This window comes from Alosa pseudoharengus, unplaced genomic scaffold (genome assembly GCF_046254945.1).
Source record: "Alosa pseudoharengus isolate Yale_2024_CS ecotype anadromous, Long Island Sound unplaced genomic scaffold, YU_APseudo_1.1 YU_APseudo_1.1_scf_3, whole genome shotgun sequence".
Lineage (NCBI taxonomy): Eukaryota > Metazoa > Chordata > Actinopteri > Clupeiformes > Clupeidae > Alosa > Alosa pseudoharengus.
Window position 1 is genome coordinate 47,944,598 of NW_027468718.1, and position 9,771 is coordinate 47,954,368.

Below are 9,771 nucleotides of genomic sequence, written 5' to 3' on the forward strand. Positions count from 1 at the left end.
ATCGTGACTAAATTCAAGATGGCTGCAAACGCTAAACTTCGTGAAGATACTGTCTGTATAAATCGTCTTGTAAGTAAACTACCAGTGCTTTTTTAAAGTTCTTAATGTCTCGTTTTAAATGTCAGGGCCCTTGGAAGTCTACCAATGAAGTGTGGAGATACATTGAGCTTCGTAAATGGTGTAAAACAGCGATTTATTTGCATGGCTATGCCGATGCCGAGGCACCACCATTGACCGCCTTGTTGGTAGCATCGGCTAACTAGCGCCAGATTTCGGAGTGCAGGGGACAAGCCGAGATGGGCTATGAGACATACGTTCACACTCGGTATCATGTTTCAAAACACTTTAGGTCAAAATCACACCGGAATTCTCCTTTAACATTACATAGTGTACATGAGCATGTCTTGTAGCTTGAGTATGTAGTGTAGTTTAGGTTCTTTTATAGGGCAATCATTTTGTTGGCAGAATGCGTTCTGTGAAGTAGGGCCTTAACAGAGCCCACGTACAACATGAGGCATGCATTATTATGCTATGAGCTAGGTTGTTGATTGGCTGGTTACAGTACATACTGTACTACAAAGGAGAACGGTGGAGAAAGGTGGGACATAGGTCATACTTCATGTTTTTTAGCCAAAGACCAAACAATACACACCTCCCGCAGTGCACCCTGATTATCTCCACATAATATTATATAATCAGTAACCATGGTATTCAGCTTCATTCAAACATGTCAATAAATTGTAGTCTCTCTTGGTACTTTTAAATGTTTTATCTCTGTTTTATATCTTAATTTCCAGGTTGTCAGCTGTTGGCTCAACAACAAAGCAGAAAGACATAGTGGACCACTGGCTAGCCACGCCACATGATAGTCACAGAGTCTTCTACATTGCAAGACTGGTCTACCCATTGCTTCTGTGACAAGATGGGTCTTGTGTTCCTGTGATCGGACAGCTCAACAATGCATCATTCTAACTGACACCAGATGGATTGATCTTTTCTGCTGATCAGATGGGTTTTCAGATTGTCCGTCTGGCCAGAGGGGGACCACTACACTGGCAATGGCTTGGGTTTGCCTTAGGGTCCGCCAACCATAGAGGTTTCTGCCCAAATCAACCAGCGGTCAACAGGTGCTGCTGGCCAGTGGATCTACATTTTTGTCATGATAACCTGTTTTTTTGTAAATAACACTATAGATTATGGATTATTCCAAGGAAGACACACACTGATCAATACATACTTATCTTAAGGGACACAAAGAGAGGAAGGACTCCATCCACTAATATTGGACATGAAGTATGGTGTCATTGTCTTGTGTATCCATCCAATGCAAAGCTAGATTAATATGCAATACTTGCAATAATTTGTTATGCCATGTGAAATGATTTGGTTAAAGTTGAAAACCACACTCGTATGCATTAGCTCTTGCAAAAATATTTAATGGAGCATGTCTACAACAGACGCGTATGGGCCCTAGGCCATGCTGGGGCCGATACGCTGATGATGGCCTAGAGCCGAAACGTGTCCGTTTGTAGACATGGCTTTAAAAAAAATGTTTTCATGTCTTTCTTTGAACTCACACCCAAAGATGTCTTTTATTTTTTGGAGTTGAGCACGCCTGTTCCTGTGTATCTTTTTGTTTTTTTGGTACCTTTGCTCACGCTACCATGTGTTAGTTTTGTGTAGTGCTGAATGTATTAGTGAAGCTGAACACCTTTGCTGTGTTTTATCTGTATGGAAGAATCCCCTGGTTAAAGAAATCACACCTTTTAATTGACCTTGATACATAAATGTATGTTGTGCTGAAATAAAGCAATTTCACTGCTGGGCTCACCTGTGGCAAATAATTTCACTGACATCGCCTGCTGTGGCAAGTGTGATGCACCAGACATCCTTAAAAACTACCATTCAGACACCCATATTGGCCAAACAGGCCTTGATGAGTCACACAAGGTTTTTTTATGAAATGTTGGTGTGTGGCAAGTTATTTTGATACAGGGGATGATAACAAACTCATATCGGGGGTAGATATCATATGACATATTTCATGTGTTGCAAGCCACCTCTGTGGTTGTGGCTATAGATCACTGCCCCCTCCCATCATGGACAATCCCTAGTCAGGAAATGCTGAGCCTACATTATGTCCCTCCCACCTGTTTGTATCCAGGAGCCAGGTGAAGCTCTGCAGTATTCTACAGCACCTTTGTAACCTTAGCCAGGGGAGGGTAGCTATGCTGTAGAGGACATCTTGCCTTGTTCTTGTCCCGAGAAATACTTTCCCCATCTGCCCTCAATGACTATAAACCGGTTGTCTTAACATTGCACAGATTGGTCTTGGCCCTCTTGAGATCATATATGACCAGCTACTTGGATCCATTACAGTTCACATACTGCCCAGAGGTCAGGGGCGTCACTAGACCTTATTCACTGGGGCACGTGCCTTAGTAAAAGTCTCCAGTGCCCCAGTAAAATTTTAGCGCTGCTCTCGCTGTAAACGGCATTCATGAGCGCATCTCCGTGCCTGCTTTAGTCATGACTCGAGCCTGTCACTTACCAGCCAATAAAAATAAAAAAGGAAAAAAAGAAAGGGGCCATAATAGCCAATCAGAAAATAGCACCTCTGTAGCTGGGTAAGATTGAACGCAACAACCAATGAAAATCGTTCACATGATTCTTCCGAGTGTTTCGTTGTATTGTGGAAACTGCTGGAGCTCATCACATCACTTTGAGCGCAGAGTAAGTCGTCCCCTGTTTTAATGTTACAACTAATTCACAGCTTGTTTGACAGAAAACAGTTGATCGCTGTTAGAGAATGTTGCCCACATAATTAGCATCTGTTTTTCAATGCTTAGCGTCACTGTAGCCTAAATTTAGCAACAGTTTACCAGCTTGTGCTCTCTCCCTCACACACACACTCACACCATGCGTAGGCTGCATGCACACATGCGGAGAATTAATGATTTACGTATACTGTAGAGAGAGTCCTGTAAAAGTAGCTTATACTGTTTGTGAAGCTGTCCTACTGTAAAACTAAACATAGCCTTCTGATAAACTATTCAGAGATGGACATTAGAAAATTCTTCCTGAACAGAGGGAGAGGAACAGTGAGGAGAGATGAGGAGGACGAGGGAGGTATGATAATTGCCCACATTAACGATAACATTAACATTTATGTTGGTAGCCAGTGCTGTGATTTGATCGATCTATGGTTTAATGGCAAACTTAAATAAGTTTGCTGCATTTGCAAATGTAGCCTATAATAATCTACACAGAATCAGACTCTGATTCTGTGCAGATTATTATAGGCTACATTTGGAAATTATCACCAAAAGTCAGTATGAAGGCTTTAGTAAGCTACAAAGAACTGCAGTATTGCCAGGATGACTATAGGACCCTTGCCTGGGAGGGAAGTATATCTCAATTTTGACTAAAAATAAGCTTCCCTTGTGTTAGTAGGAAAGCCTATTAAATTCATGCAGTGAGTATAGGCCTACTTATGCCTATGTTTTTGAATGTTGCTGGATAGTGGCTGCTACAACAATTGAGGGAGAGTGCTGGTCCTACAGTATGACAGTGACAATAATGATTTTGAAGCTTGTAGCCTACCCGTAGGCTAGCCATTTATTTCATATTGCGCGCACATTTTTTTTTTTTTTAATGTAGGCTATTGGGAGTTGGGGGGGGGGGGGGGGGGCTGTGCCCCAGCAAAGCTCTAGATCTAGAATCGCCCCTGCCAGAGGTGGGTGTTGAGGATGCCATAATCTACCTGCTCCACAGAACACACTCTCACCTGGGCAGGACTAGTAGCACTGTGAGGATCATGTTCATTGATTTCTCAAGTGGTTTTAACACCATACAGCCTATGCTGCTACATGAGAAGATTCAGGTAGACACCTCCACAACCTCATGTCGTTTTGAGTACATAACTGATAAACCCCAGGTTGTGCAACTGAAAGGGTGTGTCTGGTCAAGTGGTCAGTGGCGTAGGAGCACTACAGGGGAGTATGCTGTCTCCTTTCTACTCACACACTGTACACCTCAGACTTCTAGTACAACTCTGAGTCATGTCACCTACAGAGGTTCTCAGATGATTCTGCAATTGTGGGGTGTGTCAGTGATGGTGAGGAGTACAGGCAACTGGTGGACCGCTTTGTGACATGGTGCAGGAGCAACCACCTTGTCTTGTATGTGGCTATGCACTTACCATACTCTTCCCTCCACTTCTACCACGTCTCCTCCTACTATACTTCGACTAGTCCTTAAAATGTAGGCACTCTTATCCTCTAGTACTAGTACTGACAGATGCAGTGGTAATTCCTAGTTAAGGTCTCCTCTGCACTGCTTAAATGTTATTCTATTGCTGTAGCTCTGTAGCTTAAATGTTGTTTTGGATAAAAGTGTCTGCCAGATTAATAAATGGAAAATTATGCATGGTGGACGTTAGGAAGGCCAGGCTTGAGTTGGATGCCATCTCAATCTTAGGTGAAGAGGAAGAGGTTGTAGAGAACTACAAATAAAACTTAGCACAAAAAGTAAGGACATTTGTGTTTGGTAGATCATTTCTCTGTGGCAACCATTCTTTTTGGCAATACATCTTATACCGTTGGATAGCCTCTTTAGTTCCCTTGTGGGATGAGCAGCAGAGCTGAGTATGTAGGTTGCACCCATGAAACGTTTGCCTAATCTTCTCTGCCAATGCCAAACCGCGTATTCTGCCATTGACTCATTTGGTATTTGGTGTATTGGATGATTGACGTTTGAAGAAACAAGACATATTGGCAATTTAACAATTCATTTCACGAACAGAAGCCTCAGTAGCATGTGGAAAAACCACACAGCCACAACAGCCTGGCAACTTCTCCTCAAGCTAATCACCAGCCTGTTCACACACTGCTGGGGGATGGCATCCCATCCCATGAGTCCAGAATCTGAAAACATCACTGATCATAATGTAACCCACTCCTGGGTAAGTACACCTTCGCTCTAGGTTCGTGAGGAGGGGAGTTCAAGTGCAATAAGCAGACACACACCAGGGTTAAAGTTACTTGTACTTTAGTAACCAATTGTATAATTGAACCAAATACAAATACACATGTAAGAAAATAAAATAGGCCCTTTGAAAATAAAATAAATTGTCCTTTCAGTTGACTGGCTGTGTTTCCTTAAATGTCAATGAGATTTCCTTTTTTAATCCTTGGTTTAAGTGTAAAGTCAAGTTAGTCAAGTCAATAGTCAGTGTGTGGATATCCGAAGAGTGATGACCAGTGGAGTGACTGGTACGATCCTACCACAAAGCAGATAGGGCATCTGGCTCCTTCAGTGGACAGGATTCAATGACAGAAATCAAATGGGTTGGCTCACCATCTATTGAGATCGATGAATCTTCTTCCAGGATTTTTAAATCCAACAAAAAACTTGACCGAGACAGGGTTGCAACAAAGAAAACTCGACGAATTCGGCAGCCGTCTTCATCAAACATAATTCAACAATTACAGTCTTTCTATTAACTGTTCTCAAAGAAAACTTCAGTGTCTTCATTAACTTTTTATCACTTTTCTAGAAGTTCAGCTCCTCCAGAAACAATATAACATGGCACTTGCGAAAATGGCCGTCTTTCTTCTCTGTCGCCTGTTCTCCAACTACGAATTCAGCTAGAGTGCATCATGAAGTTTCAAAATAAAAGTCCCTAATCATAACTTAAGACAATAAAAGTATCTCTTCATCAAAATTATGTTTTTATCAATGACAACTTAATTCTTATGAACTTTATCAAAATTATGATCTGTAACTATTTATTTATTTATTTCCTTAATGTATTTATCATCTGGGTTACACCCTCCCCCTCTAAATAGGCATGAGTCCCTTCATGGCTGTCTCTGATGGGAAGGATTACCCTCAAATGTTTCAACTAGAACTTTATTAAAACTTTCTAGAATAGTTTGGGCAAAAGAAATCAGGGGTTTACCTAACTGGGGATAAGTAAACGTTCCTGGTGCTCTTCTCTGGCGTTCGGACCTACGTAAGGTGTTATGATCTTGCTCACTAACACTATCTGTACTTTCTACATGATCAGTGTCAGTAACTGTGGGTGATTTATCATGTATCTGAGAGACATCTGCCAAATCAGTTGGACTTGGCAAGGGACTGGCAATTCTTCCAGTTTGAGCATCTTCTGCTATTGCATTGTCACTCTGCTCTTGAGAAGAAGGGCTTGTCAAACTCGGCTCACTTGCAATCACTGGGTCCTCCTCTCTCTGTTCAGAGTGTGGCTCAGTTTCAGTACTGATGTTCTCAGTTTCAGGTTCAGTTGAGCATCTTTCTACAGCTTCAGTGTCAACAGGAGGATCATCAGCTGAGTGCTGAGTGAGGTTTGCATTTCCTTCTTCTGCAGCGGAGTTCAGTGTATCAGTGTGTCTAGCATCAGGTACGCCATCAGGTGAATTTCCTGACAAGCTTCCTGATGCTGGTGAAGAATGAGTCTGAGAACTTGATTCATTTCCAGTCTGTGTAACATTTGCAGTCGGATTCAAGGAAGAAGGCTGAAGAATTCTTGTCTCAGTCTCAAATCTTAGAGGATATGACCACGAATAGTCACAGTCCTCTTCATCAGAATCAAGAGGTTCCTCGGCAGACTGAGGAGAATTTTGTCTGGTCCTAGGCTTAGAGACTCGTACAGGCTGTTCAGTTTCCTCTTCTTCATCGGCAAGGAATCCACACGGAAGTAGCAGATCCCGGTGCAATGTACGGGTGGGCCCGTCCTGACCCGCAGGACAGACGGTGTACACTGGCAGCTCTCCAGCTTTCTTCTGGACAACATACACAGTGAGCTCCCATCGATCAGCAAGTTTATGTTTGCTTCGAAGTCTGAGGTTGCGTACGAGAACTCTATCTCCTACTTCCAGACAAGACTCTCTTACTCTCATGTCAAACCTCTTCTTGTTCTTGTCAGCCACCTTCTTCGCGTTTTTAACAGCTAAATTGTAACTTTCTGTCAGGTAAGATTTCAAGTTTTTTACATATTGTGAATGTGACGTAGAGGAGGCTCCTTTGACTGGTAACCCAAAAGCTATGTCGATCGGCAATCTGGGTTGCCGCCCAAACATGAGCTCATATGGGGAATACCCAGTCACCTCATTCTGGGTACAATTATATGCGTGGGTCAAAGGCTTTACATACTCACGCCATCTTGACTTTTCTTTCTCTCTCAGAGTACCCAACATACTCAATAGAGTACGATTAAAGCGCTCTACTGGGTTACCTCTGGGATGATAGGGGCTTGTTCTGACTTTCTTTGTACCCACTAAGGCACAGAGCTCTTTGATTAAATGAGAAAATCACAGCCTTGATCACTATGAAGGCGCTCTGGGAAACCATAGTGAACGAAAAACTGTTCCCAGAGACAACGAGCTACCGTGGTGGCCTTCTGATCTTTAGTGGGTATCGACACAGCATATTTGGTGAAATGGTCAGTAATGACCAAAATGTCCTTTGTGTTGTGGCTATCTGGTTCGAGGGACAAAAAGTCCATACACACCAGTTCCATGGGTCGGCTGGTTTGGATACTGACTATCGGTGCGGCCCTCTCTGGCTGACGTTTGCGCTTAACACACCTTGGGCAGGTTTTGACCTTGGACTCAACATCTGATGACATCTTCGGCCAATAAAACCTGGACCTGGCCAGCTCAAGTGTGCGTTCGATTCCGAGATGACCCATCTCATCATGGAGACTGGTGAGAACGGATGACCTCAACACATACGGAAGAACAAGTTGGTATTCTGTCCTGTTGTCACTCTGTCGTTTCCGGTATAGCAGACCTGAGTCTTTGAGTTCAAAGCGACTCATCTCTCTGAGCATTAAAAGAAGCTCTGTCGATTTCACTTCCAGTTCAGGTGCAGATTCTCCACACTCAAGTGACTTAATGATAATGCCAATTGAAGGATCTTCTCGCTGTAGTCTGGCTAAATCAGTGTCACTGTGCTTCGGGACTGTGAAAAGACCATGGAAAGACGACTCAGCATCCTCAAACACGGAGGGAACAGCATCCGGGTGAATGGCAAGAGACTCTACCAGACAGTGGAATGGTGCTTCCTCATGCACGGCTGCATGGTACTGACAAGTCGCCTTGACAACATCCACTGGAGCTAAGTGATGAGTTGTAAATTTGTGAATCCTTAGACTCTCCTCCTGTGAAGGGCTGTCATTAGTCAATTCTCCATGCGGCCTCCTTGACAGACCGTCCGCGTCTTGATTCTGCTTACCAGCACGATATTTAATATCAAAAGAGAAGGTAGACAGAGCAGCCAACCAACGATAGCTGGTGGCGTCTAGCTTAGCCGTTGTTAGTATGTACCGAAGCGGGTTGTTGTCAGTCACTACAGTAAATGCATTTCCATATAAATAATCATGGAATTTCTCCACTACAGCCCATTTCAAGGCTAAGAATTCCAGCTTATGGGCTGGGTATCTGGCTTCGCTGTGTGACAAGCCTCGGCTGGCGTAAGCAATTACTCGAGTCTGTCCATCCTGCTCTTGGTATAGAGCGGCTCCAAGTCCAGTGGTGCTTGCGTCGGTGTGTAGGGTATATGGTAACTCTGGATTCGCAAACCCCAGGACCGGAGACGAAGTGAGCTTTTCAATTATCTGCTCGAAAGCATTCTGGCAAGCTGATGTCCATCTTTCCCTGAATGGCTCTTTGGGATGGAAATACTTAGCATCAGACTTGGTTTTCAAAGGAGACTTACGAGTTGGAGGATAACCCGCAGTAAGATTGGTCAAGGGTTTGACAATTTTCGAATAGTTCTTCACGAATCTCCGGTAATAACCAGAAAACCCGAGAAAAGAACGGAGTTCCTTCAAAGTTTGGGGTCTCGGCCAAGTTTTGAGGGCCTCTGTCTTTTGGGGATCCGTCTCCACTCCCTTGTGAGAGACAATGTGCCCGAGATAACGTACTGAAGTTTGGAAAAACCGGCATTTCTCCGGAGATAACTTCAGCCCGTTCTCCCTAAGACGATCCAGCACTTTGGTTAAACGAACTTCGTGTTCCTCCAGAGTTTTGGAAAAGACTATTATGTCGTCCAGGAAAACCAGCACTTCACGCAGGTGTATATCGCCCATGCACTTTTCCATTAGGCGCTGGAAGGTGCTTGGCGCGTTCGTGATTCCTTGTGGCATACGGTTCCATTCCCAAAATCCGAGAGGACACACAAAAGCGGTCTTAGGTTTGTCATGTTCATGCATCTCTATCTGACAGTATCCTGATTTGAGATCCATCACAGAAAACCACTGTGATCCGGTCAGTGCAGAGAATGATTCTTCAAGATTTGGTAATGCATAAGCATCCTTGATCGTTTGCATGTTTAATCTCCTGTAATCGACGCATAAGCGTACGTCACCATTCTTCTTTTTGACAATGACTATAGGTGATGCGAAAGGGGATTCAGATTCACGGATAATGCCCGCTTCAAGAAGAGTTTGAAGATGTCGCCTCACAGCATCATAATCCTGTGGATGGATAGGACGGGGTCGATGTTTAAAGGGCGTCTCATCCTTCAGCTTGATACGATGCGTGACTTTCGTTGCATGTCCGAAATCAAGGTCATGATGAGAAAATATGTCCAGGTAAGTGTGCAGTTTTTGTGTTATGCGACTCTTCCATTCTTCAGAAAGTGGGGAATCTCCGAAGTCAAATTTGAGATTTGAAGTTGATTCACTCTGTTCTTGGTCTGGCTCACTAAAAGACTGCTGTTGACTAGAACATACAGCTGCAGACGATG

The 9,771-nt window shown here is 43.6% G+C and overlaps 1 long non-coding RNA gene across 1 annotated transcript in view; it reads left to right on the forward strand.

Annotated features, from left to right (window-relative positions):
• LOC143100914 (uncharacterized) overlaps positions 1-1,830 on the forward strand; it is a 6,222-nt gene extending 4,392 nt beyond the window's left edge. The window contains exon 5 of the long non-coding RNA XR_012981968.1: positions 798-1,830. This is a non-coding gene — a long non-coding RNA (uncharacterized LOC143100914). The remainder of the gene's footprint in view (positions 1-797) is intronic.
• Positions 1,831-9,771: the final 7,941 nt, after the last annotated feature.